Below are 16,455 nucleotides of genomic sequence, written 5' to 3' on the forward strand. Positions count from 1 at the left end.
TTCAGTGCCTATTTCACACAAAGCAAACTCTTTTTCTTTCCTGCCTCCTCTACTGCAAGTCAACTCACCCCTGCCCTATACTCTCTGTCCCGTTCATACATGCACATGCATATCCATTCTGTGAGTGGGAGGGGTAAGGGAGTTTGGTAGGTACCCAGAAAAGTGTCTGGGAGCCCATTGGTCACTAATGGCACCATGTGGTCCACCAGGACTTGCAAGATGGAATGCAGATTAGCTTGCATTACCATAGCTGTGTGTTGGGGAAATTTGCATCACAGGGTAGCAATGTGTGAAGTGCAGCTGTACTGGCTCTTGCTAGTCTGAAACTGATAACCCCTGCTATTGCATCATTACCAAAGCAAGAGTGCATTCAACAGCATTCAATGCCAGTACAACAGTGGCAATGAAATGACCCTAGTTCTGCAAGTGTTGCATCGCTTTCTAAACATTTCTATCCTTGAAATACCACAAGAAGAAGCATGAGGCCGCTCTCATCTTGTTGGAGTTTGCTGTGTGTCAGGAAGAAGCAAGATCGTCCTAGAACAAGACACGAACAGAGCATAGTTCCTCTGTTTCTTCTTGAGTTAATGTATTGTTGGACCACGAGTGTGGAATGGAGGGGGAAATAGAAACATTTTAGATGCTGAAGAAAAGATTCCAAGTGAACTTTCTCATGAAAAAGGAACAAGCAGGTAAAAACAGTATTCCTAGACTGGGAAATGCATAGCAAGGTAACCAGGTGGGACTTCCTCCTTTAAGAGGTTTAAAACCTTGAATAGAGGCACTTGGTGTATCGCAGACTCAAACAGAGCTAAAAGATTCCCACTGATGTGTCAACTGGAGGGCTCCATTTCCAAAAGCCGCCTCTGTGTGTCAGCATGTGAAGCTGATGTTTCCCAGCTGATCCTGGGCTGAAATTTCTTGGAAGCATTTTTGGTGGAGATGTGCCAAACAACTTTAAAAAATAAATCACTTACCATGAAACAGGACAATCCCCCAAAGCCCAGAGGTAGGGTGAGTGTTTTGATACAGGCATTACTAATTAACTGTGAAAAGTTTTGAGCAGGCCCAAAATCCATATGTATGTGTTTGTGTGTAAGTGCGAGACAGTACTAGCTACCTTTTATATGAAAGGTCATAAAAAAGGTAGAAAAACAATCCCAGCCCATGAAGTTAACCATACCACAATTTTGGAATATAATCTTTATGAGCTACCCCTCCTTTCCTTTTTTATTTTATTTTTTTTTACGTGATGTGATGCTTCATGTCAAAGTCAGTATTCCATATCATAACTCATCTGACATAACCTCGGGTGATGCAAAAATTTTATAACACTTGTTTCTCTTTTTCCTCTCCTCCAGCATATTTTTTTCCAGACAATAATGACTTCAACCTGGAAAAAGGCTTACGGCTCAGTCAAAACTAGCCTAAATCTAACCTTCAGTTTGGAGTCTTGGATAATGAGGTAAAATATGTATTATTCACTCTACTACCTATGGACTCAAATGACAAAAGAGAGTGAATATTCCAGGCCCAACATATTCTTAGTTTAGGAATCTCAAGAGACATTTTGCAACTGTGCTATTGCAGCTTGATTTTGGACAGTGAAGGAGAAATAATGATACTTTTCATGGATTTTAAAAGGTTTTCTATGGCTCTTTGGCAGCCTTAAACAAGTCTTAGCACTGGTAAATAAATGAACTGTTAAGTCACTTTAACATCTGAAAAATAAGCTGCAGGTCCATTATCATCTGAACATGTTTCATTCTTTCCTACTGTCAAATCTCTGGGCTGTAATTTTGAAACAAGGTGACTTTTCTGCCCAACCTTTCATGTAGATTCTTGCAAAACACGAGATGAAAGAAGTTAGTTCATCTTATTTAAACGAAAATATAAATAAATACAGGAGGACCAGGTATGTAGAAGCAATGGGAAAGCTGATTAGACAAAATGTAAGTGATGGCCAAATTCTGTTTGCAGATGAATTTGCTCCAAATATAATACAGCCTCTATGTATATGAGAATCTTTGGTGATTCTTTTATTTACACAGAACACTCAGCCTTCAAATATATACTCAGTGGTCACAGCTGTGGATACACGTTTGCCTTCCACAATGCTGTCAACTGATGGTTAGGAGTGGGAGTTGGACCAGGTGCAATATGTCGATAGAAATGGGAACATTGCCAGACACATAAATGCATCTGGGCATGCCTGCACACACAAGTACGCACGTGTGCGCTCGCTCTCTCTCTCTCTCTCTCTCTCTCTCTCTCTCTCTCTCTCTCTCTCTGCATACTATCCAGTGGAAGAAGTTCATCAAGTGAAAGCTCGGGACAATTGTGTTCATTACCACCATGCTTCTTTTTGATTTTCCCATTTTTCTTTTCCCTTACTCCCTTTCTTTTGCCTTAGCTATATTTTGTTACCCATTCTTATCTGTTCTGTTCATGCAACTTCCCTCGGAATTCCCAACACAATCTACCTCCCCTTTTTCAGTTTAAGCCGCTAAAAATTTAATATAAATGCAATATTCCGCCTGCTAAAGAATGCTAACTTAAGTGCTCTGTCACGTGCAATTAATTGGCTGGAAGTATAGGCCAAGTTTAACCTGGCATTCAGACAGTGTTGGCACCCGGTAGCCTCTGTGGGGAGATACTTCCATACTTGGGAGGGGGTAACATTGAGAGGGGGCCCTCAGTCCAGAGAAATGATTGCTGGATTGAGACAGTGACTGTGCCTGTACTGTGGTCTTGCAGCAATGAGTATGGTATCAGTAGCTCTCTGTGTATGACTCTCTGTTTGTCTGGAAACCAATAGTACACGTACCACTGCCGTTGCTACACATGTGATAGTAAAGCTTTCTGCTTTAGGTTTTTATCCACCCTGCACAGAAACTGGCTGCCTATTTGTGAGACAGGCATTGTACAGCTGTTGGAATAGCAAAAGGTGGAAGTTAGCTCAGCGAAGCTTCTTGGAGGGCATGGCTGTGATACAACCGGAGGTGGTGTCCCACCAGGCTACCCAAAGCACATGCTTTTAGTACTGACCATTATCAGAATCAGGTAACAACAGATTGCTGTAAATTTACAGGTATTCTTGCAGTCTGTTGGATGTACAATCCATTTCCTCTGCTAAAGGTAAACATACATCCTTTTCATAACAAGACAGTCATCATTCAGAACTAGGAGACTGTTACTACTTTGAATGCATGTAAATAGAAGCTGCCAGAAAGGTAAGAGTGAAAGGAGCCATGACAATAATGTCACTTCTGGTGGCTTGCTCTACTGCCCTTCAAAGGGGCTTTATAACCTGCAGAACTGAACACAGCCCGTTTGAAAAGGTTGAATGTGCATGGCTGTGGCGATCCCTTTGGTGGAAGGTACTTTACTATAGTTTTCCTGTGCACTGAGTTTTAAAAAATCATGCCTTTAGGGGTTGTAGGGTCCTTGCTGTGATTTACATAACTTGCTGTCAGCTGGCATGGCAGACACCAATTATAGGGAGCTTCCGAACGATGCTACCTGTAGCTCTCAGTGGAAGCCATGTTTCTGTTGTATTAAATCTGTACAGAAATGACAGTGGGGGGAAAAGAAGCCAAATAAATGGTGCTGTGAATGTTACAAGTAAACCTTTGGGAACAACAATGTAAGCAGGAGGATGATACAGATAATGCTGCATTGCTTCACGTTGCACTGAATAGCCAAAACTGGAAAATGAGGAGGGTAAATTAAAGAGCAAAAAAAAAAAAAAAAAAAAAAAAAATCTTTCTGAAAAAGATAAGGCTGCCTTCAGTGGTGCTGGTGAAATCTGCATGCCAGGTAATTCCTGAGATAGCTAAAATGCATGTGACAGTTTAGTTTAGTGTAAAAAAATAGATGCACCAGGGTGAGAGAACTAATGCGTTGACAAAATGTATACACTGCATGCGGCATGTACGACGAACCCAATAATGGTTAGGCAGGCAGCAGCATGTTGCAAATTAGGCACCTGGTAGAAATTAATTTCATGTATGAAATTCTTGGGGAAAATGACTGGCTCAGCATTAAAGGACCAATATTTTGGACCATGTTCATGGATCTGTGCTGTACAAATTGTCACTGAAGCCAGTGCCTTTTGGAATCTCAGCCCCATATTTGAAGTCCACGTACCTCTCTGCCCTGCTCATTGATTCATTCTGTAGGCCAGAGAGCCACAAGATGCATTAAATGGGAAGTGTTTCTTCCATTCCCTATATAGTAGCATCAGGACAATGTCAATAATGGAAGAGCCTATTTCCAGCAACTCCTTATTTCATATGAAATGTCAGATCTGATGTTCGTGAGAACACTGAATTCAGACATGCACTTCTTACGTGGTGACTTGGTCTCTTCAGCTAAAGTATATAAGAGCTCTGCTGAACCAAAGCACCATGCTATCTACTTAAGTATTCTGTTCTTAATAAGCCTAAACGATGAGTTTCACTAACACAAGGTGGCCCCAACTTGAATAGCTTTGAAAGGGGGTTGGACAAATTCATGGAAGGTGAACTAGTAGCTGTGAATAGCTACTGGATATGATGTCTATATCTTACTTCCAGTACCAGAAGCACATATGCCTATATTGTTGTAGAACAGAAACGGAAGGATTATACTGTTCTCAAGTCCTGCTTGCAGGCTTCCCATTGACATCTGGCTGGCTACAGTAGAACAAAAGGCTGAACTAGGAGGCATTTGGTCTGAACTGGCATGGCACTTCTTATAGCCTTACATACTTATGGATAGTGTCAACCTGATGCCTGGCAGCCCACAAGCAACCAATCAGTGCAGTCGTGCTTCCCAATCACACTACCCAGCTAACGGCATCTGTGTGCAGGAATTGTGCAAGGCTGTTAGCAACACGGAAAGGAACATGGGGCCTGGCTCATGGTATGTCTGATGTTTTGCGATGCAGAAAACCATCCATGGCCCTCTTGTACTGCTGTGGCTCATTTATGCTTTACATTTTACAAAGTTTTTTAAAGGAAGTTTTTGCCTGGATTTTCCTACTGCAACCACAGTTCAGTTTAAGTTCAGTTTTCTGTTCTGCTTAATTCTACTGAAAAGCAGAAGCACCATTGAATCGGCCAGATTACTTGGCACCTGTTCACTCAGGTCAAGAGTTAATTTCCTATAGAAAACCAGAGTTATCACTGACCTTGGAGAAACCTGAAGAAATGTATTCTCATCTTCCCCCCTCCTGCCCATGTTTATGAACGAGTCCCTGTGAGCTTTGCAGTCTAACAAAACCAGAAGCAAATAATTTTATAGAGTGTTTTTGCATATATTATTAAGATTCAAGCCTTGATTTCCCCCCCATTATAAATAGTGTCTCAAAGACCTATGATATCCACTTTGTTAAGTGTTGGGTTCAAGAGATTAAGGGCAATGACTGGCATATAGTTCACTTTTATTTCCATCTCACTGCAACCTCACATCGCTGTACATCTGTTTTGTTGATTCAGAAGAGCACTTGAGCTGCTTTACAGTTGATTTTGACAAGTGCTACAATTTGATATGGGTAGATAATTCTTGCTGAGATGATTTCAAAGTACAGAAATTATAATTTTGAGTAGATATTACCTTTTTATGATCAGAAATTTCATGTAATATACTGTGCACTTAAGCATCTTAATCACATTTTTCTTCCTCTTTTTTGTATAAACTATTACATTCTTTTCATCTAATCGCGCAAAGTGTCACAAATTAAAATATTGTTCTAAATATATCTTGTTTTTTCCCTGCTTGGCAAAGAAGATCATCTAAAGAAGGACAAAAAACATTAGAAATGTTCATTTCTAACCTTCTCTTCAAAACTATTTGGTTGGGGATTTAATTAAACAGTAAGACATGACAGACTGTACGGGAGGGCTCATTAATGCACACCTTGGGTGCATTCCAGCTCCTGCTTCTTGCACAGCTGAGGTGTGGATTAATCAGCACTACCCCTTGGCCCAGAGCATTTAGTGTGATTATAAAATGACCACTTGGAAAAAAATAATAAAACAAAATGTTCTAACGCCAGGAAAGATCATCCATCATGCCTGATGATTAGGAGTTAAGAGCAACAGTTTTGGAAAAAGAAGATGTTCATGTTTTATGCAGAGATACAAACAGAGTTCTCCTGGTCAGAAGAATGTTATGATCCTTCCACAGATCTTTTTGTTTAGGAGAATGTGGCAGGACAACACACTTAAATAGTTGCTTACTAGTGAATTGGTCTATCTAAGGACCAAAGTACGTGCAGTGAGACTGGGAAGAGCTGTGTTTGTTTAATTATATCTGCTCTGTGTATGCTAAAAGTTGAAAATTGGAAGTCAAATAAAATGTTTCTATCAAAAGGAATAGGGGAATCAAATGGGATCAGCAGGTGAAAGAAGTCAAATTTTCCCTATATTTAAATTGTCTGCCTGTGTTTCAGGCCTCCCAGCTCAGATCGCTCATAGCACCCACTCTAATGTGTACAAACCAACTTGCCACCACACGGTATATGTGAACAGAGCAGGCCAAGGAACATCCATCATGGGTTTCCTCTTAGCTCTGGTTGCCCCTATTTCATTGTTATTGCTTGTTCTGAGTGGTACCAGCTCTCCAAAACACCGGCAGGTGTCTTTCCCAGCTCTGCAGTGCAATGTTATTTTAATTGGAGGTGTCAGAAACTGACACTGAAATCTTACCTGCACAAAATATAATATTTATGTTCTTATCCGGAAGGGGCCACCTAGTCTTGAATCATTCTAAGGGTTTGATCTACTCCAATTTATCCTACATGGCTATCTGTTGACTTGTTTTTTCCTGTCACTGAGCCTGAAAATCCTTTTAACTGGAGTTGGTGGGTCAAGTAGATGATCTACCACCATATTTTGGCCCTTACCTGTCATTAGCCCTTGTACCTTGCAGGATGCAGTGGAGGGACTCTAATAAGATGGAGCTCAGGCTACTTCCTCAGATGAAAGGCAAGCAATGTTATTCAGGGCTGTCTTGCTGAGAGGACAAATGTTTGCCACACACCTCTGTCTCAGAGAACAAGTCCCTGCAGAACCTCAGTTTCTCTGGACTCCAGAAGTCTAAGGCAACAAAATCAGAGAAAGGTCCCTCAAATGCCCAGTGTGTGGTGGGGCAGAAGCCTTCTCAGCCTGTGTAAGGCTTTGGCTTTAGTTTCCTGTTAAGACATCTTCCTACCATTGACTTAATAGGTCAGACCTTCAGCCAGCAGAGCCCAACTGGAACCATTCATGTTAATGAGAGTTGTGGATCAGCTATTGTTAATCTGCCATTTCTTTCAAAGGAACTCATGTTGGAGATGCTTCTGGTGCATTGCTTTTTCTCATTATGTAAATTATTCATTCATTCATTTTATTATATTATATTAATATCCCACTTTTTCCTATAAAGTGAGATATTAAGACAGCTTTTCCTACAAGGATCTCAAGGCGGCTACTCCTTTCCATTTATCCTGTAACTCTTTGAGGTCAGTTGGGCTTAGTGACTGGCCCAAAGGTGCTCAGTTCTATTCCCCACTCAGTTATCCTGGCTGAGTAGGGACTAGAACTCAGATATCCTAAATCCCAGTACAATACACTAATCATTTCATCTCTTTTATTAGCTTGGGACCAGCTCCAAAGCTTTCTAGGAAAAAAAACATTATTGGAAAGGGACAACTTGGAGCAAGAAGGACTATGCTCTGTAGTAAAACAATAGTTAGTAGCTGGAACAGTTTGTAGTTGAACTGGCAAAGCAGAAAGCAGGCAGCCTAAGAATTCCCTGTGATGGAGGCCCAGTCTTTCCTCTGGTAGAAACCATGATCCATTTGAAATGAGTATTTGTCTTCACAACTAAAAGGAGTGGAGTTTCTGTTTTGGTCCCCCTCCCACCACCAATTTCCTCTCAGGAGGAATATAGCCCTGAGTTTATAAAATATGAAAAGAAACTCAGAGTAAAAGCTGTTCAATTGTGCAGGAATGTTGAAGGTCCCTGAAGAACACAACAGAGGGAGATGACTGACTGGAGGGGTAGGAAACAAGCAGCAAAGATAACAAAGCATGGCTAGGGCTAAGATACCAGAGACAGCTGAGGGGATTTCAAGATGGTGTGCACCATCTTAGAAGATTATTAGAGCAGTAGGAATGGAATGGGAATTCTTAAAAAAGAAAAAAAAACACACACCAAAAAACAAAACCTAGATTGCAACCACAGCTCAGAAGTTAGGACCTGTTCATGCAAACTTTACTGCTGGGAGAGCAATTCCTCACACTGAAAGAAATCACATGAATGCCCTGCTTTAGTCAAAAAGCTCTGAAAGCAGGGACCCGTGATGCAGAGAGGAATGTTCAATGCATCGCAAATTACTTTAATTGCTCAGTGTAAGACACATTGTCTTAAAAAAAAACCTATATTGTGAAAATGCTCTTTTAAAATATGTAAATTTAGAATGATCTTTTTAAGGAAGTATGCAGTCTTCATGAACAAGCACAATGAAACTGTTTGTCGGCTCGGAATGGTATCCATCTATGGCTCTCAGTGATCCAAATTAAAGACTTGGTGTTCATGGGTTCTTCAGATAGAATGAAAGACTGTGTTTTGTTTGCCATCTTTGCTTTTTCAGGAAGAACATAAAATGGTGAAACAGCCTTTCGTGATTTATTCCATTTACAGTGAACTTTGCTTTTTCTACAGAGTTTAGAGTGCATAATTAAAATCATACCACAGTTTTGTGTCCAGCTGGATCATGCGGTTCTTACTCATGTGAATAATTTCCACACAGATAAATAATCTTGCTGAGGTCCATTGGATGTGGCATAAGCAAGACTAGCATAGGAAGTTAGTATTTACCAGATCAATCTTATAAATAGCAACATAAAAGCAAGCAATGTAATTCATGCCTTGCTATAGATGTATATTATATTGCTTTGAACCAAGTCTCTTCTAGTGTTACATTTGTATTCATATATGTCAAAAATGCAATGTTAGTTCTTTTTAAAATAAATTGGAAGCACTAGTCTATAGTTTATGATTATTTTATTAACTGATAAATCAACTAGCTCTCAAGGGCAGGGAAAAATAGATTTATTTAATTTGCAGATAAACGGCATCAATTCAGCATTTACCTCCCTTGCTGTAAATATGGCATGCATTGTACTAATAATTGCTGATGCTTACAGATTTTTAATTTTTTTTGTCAAAGCAAAACCAGTGCTTATTAACCCTTCTCAAACAACAACATTCAAACTCTGTAGGCTTATATTGTATTGCAAAGGCCTTGAAGTCAGCCAAGCACTGATTCTACACGAAAGCATGATAAGGTTTTTTTTTTTTTTTTTTTTTGCTTATCAAGGATATCTGAAAAAGAGCCTGAATGTTACAGAAGAGCATTCTTCATCTTTCACCATTTCTCTGTTCCAAATTGTCCCTTCCCAAACTTGCTTCCCTTGAAAAACCTGTCAGGGCTTAAATTCACATGTTGTCTTCTAACATGTGGTTTGGCCAAACTTGCTGTACTTTTCTTGAAACATCAACCCTAACCATTACCATAATGTACAGCAGGTTACACTGTGACAATGACTGATGCAGCTCTGTCCATATACCAGAATGATTCTTTATGGTTTTCTCATTGGGACAGCAAGTCTATGGTCCTATGGGGAGACCATTCAGGGGTCATAGGATTCTTCAGAGTCTCCCTTCCAAGACTGTAAACACCGATAAGACTTCAGAAGGAGACTTGGGAAGCAGATCCCTCCTACTCCGGCTCCCTCATAGCTGCCACGGAAAAATTGTGCTGGCTTCTTTCTGAGGCTGCAAGGTCAGTCTTGGAGGTCTGAAATGGACATTCCAATGGGTGGAGAGGCCAGGCTACAGCAGTTGCTTCCCAGCCCTCGCCCTGCCCCTGGAAAAAGGGCTACTCTGGATTGGCTCAGAGGCCCATCCAGAAGGAAGAGGAGAGAGAGGTTGGAGAACTGAAAACTACCTCCTTCCATTTTATTAGCTGGGTCCTGGGCGATGCTTAGCAGAATCTACCAGTGAAAGCCATTCATGCTTGCTTAAATGTTTGACCTCTGCCTGCTCCTTTGACTACTCTGATCCTCTCTGGACTGAAAGATTTCTGCTTGAACATTTGCATGCATTATTTTGCATATCGGATTACCCTTTTTACCCAGATTCTGCTTCAGCCAAAGCAGGACAAAAGGCAGGTTTCTCTTTTACCCCCTTGGACTATGTAGAGGAACACTCCTTGCCATGGCTACAGCTCTGCCACATCACTCGCAGGGCTTGCCTATCTTGGTGGCTGGTGCTCGGTCTGAGATGAGCATGAAGGGACCGTGCTCGTGTGCCATCAAGAGGAAAAAACTATATTTGCTCCTATGTATGATCGCCTTAGTAGAATGGTCTGTAGAAGCAGAGACTTATGTGTGTTTAATGGTACATTGCTAGGCAACATGACACTTTGAATACAAGCACAAGAATAATGATGTGCTCCTCTTCATTTGGCTGGATGAAAACCTAACATGAGGAGGAAGATTTAGTTGTTGATACATGACAAGCATCAGACTCATCCCCTGCTAACTCAAGATGGCAAAGTTTGGGAAACATGAAAGTTCTGGGCAAGGCAGAGACCACAATCTCTCTCTGGAATCCAGCCCAGAAAGCTATCCGGACAGTGACTATTTATACAGACTGGGCCAATTCTGTTCTGATACTGTTCAAGAGAGGCCGTTTGGTTTGGTTTGGTTGTATGTGTGTGTGTGTTTGGCGATTCTGCCAGGCACCCTTTAGATAGCTGTCCTCTTTATTAAGCACTTGGTCATAGTGTACAGTGGAATTTCTGCCACTTCTATCAATTGTATGGATAAGAATATTTATCACTACATTCTAAAGGTGGATGAATCTGTATAATTTCCATTAAGATTGTGTTCAATCTTAAGTGATCTTTTATCCCCTTTTTAAATGTGAAAAATTGTATGGCTTTGCCCTTGAAAATGCATTTTTTCCTTTTTCTTGTCTTCCTAAAATGTTTGTTTGTTGGGTTTTATACTTGTTTTGCACGGATTGGGAAGCTCGGGGAAATGTGCATTCTGAATGATACCCATAGGTTGATCTATCTGGGATGTTAAATTAGATCAGTTCTCTAAAAATGCAGAGTGAGTGAAGCTCTCCAACAACCCATGTTCTGTGATGTCCATTAAAACCAAGTTGGAGAACATGGTTTTAATGAACATCAGAAAGATGTAGTATGTTGCTCCTTAGACCAAGGATAAAAGAACAGGTTTTTCCATAGCTTTATTCCACAGCTTTTCCTTGTTCTACCAGGTTACTAATATGCTTTCTATAGCTTGCTCTCTTTAAGTACTAATCACTCCAATTCTAACTCCAATTCATCACTCCTCTTGTCTTTGAGGCTTCTGGCATATGTGAATGTGTGCCCTCTTCCAAATTGTCCTTTTCTTGTTCCTAATCATAAAATTATTATTTCCAGTGCTTTTCAATATGTATCATGAGAAAACCAGATGTATGAATCCTTTTCATCTTACTAGGAAATATAAATTGATAAACAGTGGCTATAATTCATTCAAAATTAAGCACATTTAGGGTACAATTTCCTATATTCTCTGGGCAGCCATAGAATAGGTTGGCGTCCCAGTTCTGACCATGGATTCTGTTCAAGGTCAGAGCTTGGACTCTGTCATCAGAAGACTCCCACTCTTCCCTTGCAGCCAAAGCAGTTCTTTCAACAAGAGCTAGCCTGTGATGGCAGAAGTCCATCTTCAAAGCTGGCATGGGGGCATGCTGGAAGAAGATAAGGAGTGAGGCACCACCATCCTCCAAGTAATTTTGGTTGGTGCCTCAGTCTGTTCCCCTGATCAGGAGGGGAGAACATTTAGATGGCTGTAATTGGAGAACAAGTGTTATGGCCAACCACACTGGCTCCCCCTCCTCGGCTGCAATGCTATGTACACCTACCTTGAACTAAGTCCCATTGAATGGGACTGATTTCTGAATAGGCATGTGTAGGACTGCACTGCTACCTCACATGCTTACAAAAGCACGGGCTTTTTATGAATGTTTGCAGCAGCTGTTAGAACAACTCTATGACACAGACCGATATTTGTTTGATTCTACAGATGGGTAAACAGGTGAGAAGTCCTGAATGCCTGGTTGTCTGTGCTGGCAAGTGATGGTGTAGCTGAGGCAGCTGGCCAGTGTCTCTCACAGCTGGATCAGGGACCAGTCAGCTGCCTTGCTTGCGCTCAGTAGTTGAAACTCCTCTCCTCCCTAGGGACGTGCTTTCCCGCTTTTAGAGTCTAGGGAACCCATTCAAGTGGCAATGAATTGAAATTCTCTCAGAGTGCCTGTTTCAGGGGAAATAGTATACTTATGAGGAGAACTTAGCTTTTTGTGGGTTAAGAGTTACAGAATGAAAACCACAAAGGAATTCAACGCCGAGCATTGGTTAAGGTACAGCACGGGTGTCTTCAGTACTTCAGAGCTAACCACTTCTCCTTTATTCTACATCCAAGGTTTAAAACACAAGCAAACACCCTCTGACTGTAAGTTTACTGATATACAGGTGGCAGTGCTAACAATATCCTTTAAAAGGGCATTTGCGAGAGGAGCATAATCTACTCTAACCAGTGGATTACTCCATCCAGAGTTGCATACTCCAGATTCCTCACTGGATGGCTGGCCGTGCCTTTTATACTTACTAAGTATTGCCTTCTCCAGGACAGTGCTTGCCTTCCAGCCATCCTAAAGAGGAACTCAGTCCCCTGAATTTGGCCACCCCTGAAATGGGCGTTTCCTAACAGCTATGCTGAATAAGACTCTCCTACCTCTGAAATGGCTCTTGATTCACATCCTGACTGGACATGAAACTACTTATTTATATAAGTTACCAAGCAAGCCCAACTTGCTAACCCCGCAGCTTTTTACCTTTGAAACACAAAACCACTATTTCAACCCATCCATTTCTGTGCCCTCCAAATTGCACTGGTGCTGGTGTTTGTGTTTATCTTTTAATATACTTTTGGCTTCGCTTGCTAATTCATGTTAACCTATTTACATTAATGGAACAATTAACAATGTGGAATAAATGATAAATCCTCATACCTCAGAGTGCAGACCAATCTCTAATTGAAGATTATTGCTTGAATGACATTTTCAGGGATACAGTTGCTGACAGCCTGCACAGGATTTAGTGCGTATTTCCAGAACAGTAAATGTAGCATAAAGAGTGGTGCCATATGCAGTTTGGCATTGCAGTGCTTCACAATTCTCCAGTCATTCCCTGCTTTTCGCTGGACATAAGAATGTTCCTCTTCTCCAGAAGGAAGGATGGGCAATTTCACCCTTCACTGTCACCCTTTCTGGAAGGCATGGTCTGTGCTGAAATTGGAAGCACTTTCTGTTTTGAGGTGCCTTCTGTTTTAACATTTCATCTGCTATTGGATCTTGAATTCATTTATAATGGGATCTTATGGGAACATAGATCACACAGGGGGAAATGCCAAAACACAATGATGTCTGACTTCTCTGTCTAACCAGGGCAGAATTCGGGGTCAGTGAGAAAAACCTGGATGGGTTTATTTCTCAGACAAACCCTTGCACTAAGGGAAAGAGGACCGCTCTCCCACAAGAAAGCAGTTCAGTGGTACATCCTAGAGTACCTTTTCCAGGGAATGGTCTTTTAAAAATTTCCCCTGGCTTTTTCAACTTTAGATACTACTTTTCTCTGTTGTGGTTGTAGTGTGATTGTTTAGATGTGTGAAAGCCAAATCTTCTTAACTCTATATTTAAATTGATCAGTGTTGCTATGTTTATATCTCTAGAACTGCTGCCTGTCAGTAAAAGCAATGCTGAGCTAGAAGGCAAAGAGTCTGACTCAAAAAATTCTTAAGCTGTTTTTCAAGGCATTACCAAAGAAACAGGAAGTGAGAGTGTCTCAGCAACTCTGAATTGAGATCCTTATTAGTCCCATTGGGTCACAAGTAGCCCACAAGGGTGAAAAGTAGGGATAAGCATGCTCACTCCACCCCTCCATTGCCATCCTCATCGCCTTTGTCTTGATGTGGAGGGAAACCCTTTGCAGAGAAGCACTTTTTGTGTGGATACAGGTTCCCTCTGTAATGTTTCCCAGTGATTTCCTGAGCTCAGAATCGTGCCAGGAGACTGTACTGATGCATAAGGACAAATAGGCAAGAGGCCTCTCTGTAGATGCTCACACTCCATACCTGGAGGACAAGAGCTGCTACAGGATGGGAGAAGATAACAGTGGAATCCTCATCATGTGTACTTTGTATCCTAAAGCAGAAGACCTGAGTGAGGCTATGATGCCCTGAAAAATAAGGGGTGATCTTTCATCACATTGATTCTCCTGTACTTTTGTATTGACTGAAAGTCTCCACAAATAGGCTTTTCCAGAATTTAATGCAGACTTTGTGGCTAGCTATGTCTGTATTATAAAACCAAACTCAGGTTTAATCTTAGGCTGTCATGTTGTCACATCTGAAGCCTAAATCAAGTTTTAGTTTCTAACTTCCTTAGAAGAATATCTAGTGCATTAGGCCACAACATACCTTTTCATAGTTCTATCAATTTCTTTTAAAAAAATCCCCAAAAACCTTTTCTAAGCAGTGAAAGAAGGGCAAAGGTTTCTGTCAAATGATTATTGGCATATTATTATTTTTTACAATACAAAACGATTCCAATTAAGAAGTCATCATGTTATCATTAAGCAAGCTAATGTGGGGTTATTGTACCCCTGAAATAACAGGATTTCTTTTTAAATCCACATTTCTGTACATACCTCTCACTGTTTGAATTAAATGCTAATTTATGCTAGTGGTTCTGGTTTTCTTTCTGGTGTAATCATACACAGTAATGCATACGATCTATTATCCATACATATTGCTTGCCAAAACTGGTATAAAATTATGTTTATGAAAGTTAGTGTGAACAATTTCTTTCTTTTTAAAAATACAGTTTGAAATGAGTACAGGCTGTAAAGATGCAAAATATTCCTAGATTTGTATTTGTGGCACCCCTGTTATTGAAGTTGGAAAAAATCAAAGTTGTCATCAGGGTCCCTTAGCCTGTCACGTCTACTTTCCCATGAAAATTACATTTCTATTTTCCTTTGGCACTTAAGAAAATATCCCAAAATGTTCAATGCCTTCATTTAATGAATGCAATATTTTAAATGGAATATATTGAAAATGTAAAGGAACTCTGCTTGCCTTTGCCAATATGATTAATATTTTATTTTTTAAGAAAAGCAAATTAAAGAAAAATCCCCAACCTAAGGTCAACAGTGCCTGTTTAAGGGAACTATCGTATTCTATTCTCTTCAATGCTCTGTCTTTTTCGGAATATTAATGGGGGAAAGAGTGACAAGAATGACTTAGACGTACATGTCAGGAGAAAGGGTCAGCTCTTGGCAGTAGGTTGTTAATTCACATCTATTAATGAAATTTATCCTCCTTACTGCTCCTTCTCTCTCCCCCTCTCCCTCTCTCTCTCTCTCTTTAAATAAAAAGGTCCTTTTTTGAGAGAACATCATGGACTTTTCACAGAAGCTGAGGAGGGCCACAGGGGCAGGCCGAGGTAAGAGACTGACAATCTTCAGGTGATTAAGGAGACTCAAAGGCTAGGTAGACCTACAAAATGAATAACTATGGACCCAGAACCATGCCATAAGGCTCAATGGCTTGTGATTTGCAAGTTGATAAGACAAGAAGATTAATAATGCTGCATGATAATGGCTGCTCCCTCTCAGCTGGGGAGATGGTAATGATCTGATATTGCTGTAGGAGCAGTTCCGTGTGCTGCAGAAAGGAGGGTGCGGATTCACTCATCCCAATTGGCCCCCAGGATACAGAGATTTTGAAAAATGGGAATGCAGTTACAATTTTAATTAGATATAAAGTTTTTAATAATTTTGCTGAAATGAGGACTTCAAAGAACATATTTTGCAGCATTCAGGCCCATAACTCCTGAGTGACAGTTTTGGTTAATTTGCAAGTTTTCAGATCAAACTTTGCCCCTGGCTCCATGCTGAGGGTAAAGTAAAATGTCAATTTCTTTCCTCAGTGATCTCAAGCATCTTATTTAGGCAGGTGTGCTGAATTCTCTTATTCTGTAGATGTTAGTGGAACAAAACTACTCATTAAAATATATGCTTCTTTAAAAAAAAAAGGAAAGAAAGAAAAAGAAAAAAATTAGCCACATAAATAAAATCAGGAGTAATAAAGAGAATCAATCAGCAAGAAAAATGTACAGCAATATACAACATAAAATTTTAAAGAAGAATCAGGGTAATATTGTATATGAAAGGTGATTAAAATTTAGCATATGATTATACTGTCATCGCATATTATTATCAAAGAATGTTTAATTTATACCCTCTTCACAAAATTAGAGGTAGTTGTGCAAAAGGGTAATTTTTTTCCT

Source organism: Varanus komodoensis, unplaced genomic scaffold (assembly GCF_004798865.1).
Source record: "Varanus komodoensis strain SLA01 unplaced genomic scaffold, ASM479886v1 scaffold13_1, whole genome shotgun sequence".
NCBI lineage: Eukaryota > Metazoa > Chordata > Lepidosauria > Squamata > Varanidae > Varanus > Varanus komodoensis.